Below are 3,665 nucleotides of genomic sequence, written 5' to 3'. Positions count from 1 at the left end.
TGATTTGTTTCATATGCCGTCACAATTCGTTTAAAAATTACGGAATTGTGTCGCGGTGTTACTTTCAAATCAGCGCACAGTTGATTTTGGATCCACGGTTTTTAACTTATTGACCAAATTCAAATAAAAATTGGTAAGACATGTATGTAGTGTTAAGAGGATGATGAACGTCTAATGCGATGAAAATACCATTTTTATAAAGGTTTCTGTCGTGACGTGTACCTCCAATTACATATGCGTAACAGCAATTAAACACACCTCATTTGTTCTTAATCATCTTTGGCTGTGCCATATGCAGACATTCACAATAAGCAATTACTTCAATATGCAGTAAGGGATTCTACATTAACGTTCTACAATTTACAATCTACAAGGTTTCGGTGATAAAGTGAAAGGTCACAAACTAAGCTCAAAAGTTACTTATTTAGATTAAATATGCCCCATTTAGTTAGGATTCATTTTTAAATACCCTTATGTAACTGTTCATCGTTAGCAGGCAGTGGGACACATGTATGACCATATGGCCATATGACTAATGTGAAGGTCACAAAGGATTCGTTGCACAATGCTTTTTAAAGGCCGAGATTTCACCATTTCTTCTTTATAAATAACTTTTCATAAGCCTTTTCTTCAGTAGTTTAGATTAAAACTTTGTGGCGAGTATATGCAAGAAAAACTAAATAAGACACAACATTTGCGGAGTATATATATTCAACGTTTTCGCTTGTTTAAAGAAATGCAAAGAAAAAGAGTTGAATTTAAATTTCGACTTCCCAGGGATTTCCCTAATCCATGGACTTAAAGGATCTTTAAGGAGCAAACTATTTCGCGATACAACTGCATCACGCAGTTTTTCAATTTAATTTTATGAAAAGCGTTAAACATTTCTTTTTATCAATCCCCTGACATTTTGACATAAGGAGACTTTGTGTTACCCTCAGTCAATTATGTAAGTTGGTCAGTCCGTCCTTCCGCAAACGTTGTTCTTGCAATTTCTTAAAAACCGTCTTAAGTTACTGTGAAAAAACAGGTAACACACATATAGGAGAAAACACTAGTTTTTCATAAGAAGTAAAAAATCAGGTCGCTGTCACTAACAATGAAAAAAAACTTTCCATAAAAATAACTCAAAAATTTAATCAGATACTTTCATGATACTAAAATGTCATTGTCCTTCTTTCATGGTCTATCTGTCCATAACCAAGAACTGAAATAACTGGAAAAGTACATGTACGTGATACTTGATCTGCAGTTTCTCAAAATGTGATGATTGTTCGGCAGACAAAATTTGGTATATATATATATATATATATATATATATATATATATATATATATATATATATATATATATATATATATATATATATATATATATATATATATAATTAGTTTTTTTTGGCGAAATAATCAACAACACATATAAAGTGAAGAAATAACTGGTCGATTTACATCCTTAATATAAGCAACTTGCAAATATAATCATACATAAACCAATTACGTGTTTGATCTGATTCATAAAGAAAAATATCAAGAAAACATACTATACATACCAACTATCAAATGCACACATGCTATCATCTTCAAAAGCATTGTCTTCGTCGTCGGTGATTATTACCAACGACACTTTTCCAGGAATATGATCAAGTGTATTCTGCAGCAAAGTTACTTGTTTACCGATCTTAAGCATCGACAGACTCTTACAAGAAGACAAGTCAACCCCTTCACATTTGCATTTAAGTGTAAGATATTTCAGGTTGGGAAGATCACGTAGAGAATTGGGTAACAATGTAATATTTTCACCAAGATGTAAGTTAATTATGTTTCGACACGTTCCTAAGTCCAACCCATCACATTTGCATCTGAATGAAAGATTCTGCAATTGTTGCAAATCACGTAATGCGTTTGGTTGCATTGTTACTTGCTTACCGAGCTTAATATGTGTTAGACTGTGACATGATGACAAATCCAACCGCTCATAACTGCAATCAAGTGAAAGATATTTTAGCTTCGGTAGATCGCACAGTGAATTCGGTAAAACTTTCACCAGGTTACAAATAATAATTGAAGTGAGATTTTGGCTAGACGATAAATCCAGGCCATCACATGTGCAATTTAACGTTATACGTTTCAAGTAATGTTCATCACGTAGTACACACTTTAACATAGTAACTTTTTTACAGAGATTCAGTGTCTTTAGGTTTCGATATTGTGACAAGTCAAACCCATCATATTGACATTCTAAATGTATATGTTTCATTTTGTGTAGCTCACGCAGCGTATTTGGAATTAATGTCACATATTCACCGACATGTAGATTTTCGAGACTTCGACACGATGATAAATCCAATCCGTCACCTGTACACTTCAACATTAAGTACCTCACACTGTGAAGATCACGTAGAGCGAATGGTAATAGGGTAATGTTTTCATCGAGATGGATGGACGTTAAATTTGTACACAATGACAAATCCAACCCATCTTAAATGCATCTTAATTCAAGAGATTTCAAATTTCGAACCTCGGGAAGTGCATTTGGAAATAATTTAGCATGTTTTTCAAGAATAAGCCTCTCTAATTTCTGATAAGATGTCAAATCTAACCCGTCATATTTACATCCTAATGTAAGAGACTCAAGGTTATAGAGCTCAGATAGAGCATTCGGTACCAAGGTCACATGTCCAAAAAGTTCAAGTTTACGCAGATTTTGAAAAAAAAGACAGGTCCAAGCCCTTGCATTTGCAGTTCAGACTAAGCAACGTCATTTCCGTAAATCCACACAGTGGTACCAGTTCCATACAATCCCTTACACTAAGCTCCTGTAAATGTATCAACCTAGACAGGCCCAGTTCAAAATAGTACATATAATCTGTTGTTTCGTAGAAATCATCATTTTCTATGGTCAAACATTTTATACAATGTGCCGACGAAGACAGAATTTCATAGAAATCGATATCAGAATCCGAGCATATACTGAACTCAAGTGATTGCACATTGCACACATTGTCTGAAAGTATGGATTTCAAAGCACATTCGTTCAACTTAAACATATTCAAGTTGATATGATGCAGTTGCAGATGTATGTCCTCATCTTGAAAGTTATTGGATTTGGCTTCCAAATAGCCGGAGATAAAAATCTGTTGCAAAAAATGTACGCTATATTTGTCTAAATACTTGCAATAGTGTGAGTTCATCATGCAAGATAATCGATTTGCAGCAGTTATATTAAGTCCACATAGAAAAATAAACACTTGAGAAATTTCTAAACAAGCATCAAAACATCTACAAAAATATGCAGATAAGACATAGTCAATGTCGTTTACATTAAGTGCGATATACATTGCAGCTAAAAATTCCTGAATGCTTTTGTGGATAAACGACATTGTGGACGGTTTAAAGCACAATGTTGATGATTTTCTCATTGATAGAATTCCTGTTTCAAGTGCAAACCCTTTTTGTTCTTCAGAAATGTGTTGTAATAATACTTTATCGGTAAACACTAAAGAAGAATGTCTTTCAAAAGAAAACAGTAGATTAAATGCTGCCCTTGAAATAGATTGTATATGCTCATAATTTGTTTGCATGAAAATCGTTTTTTCAAAACATTTGAATGGAGGAAACTGAAAATAGCATCTTTTGATGCTGATCTTTTTTATAAGACTATCC

The sequence above is a fragment of the Dreissena polymorpha genome, chromosome 4 (genome assembly GCF_020536995.1).
Source record: "Dreissena polymorpha isolate Duluth1 chromosome 4, UMN_Dpol_1.0, whole genome shotgun sequence".
NCBI classification, from domain to species: domain Eukaryota; kingdom Metazoa; phylum Mollusca; class Bivalvia; order Myida; family Dreissenidae; genus Dreissena; species Dreissena polymorpha.
This window is presented reverse-complemented; position numbering follows the sequence as displayed.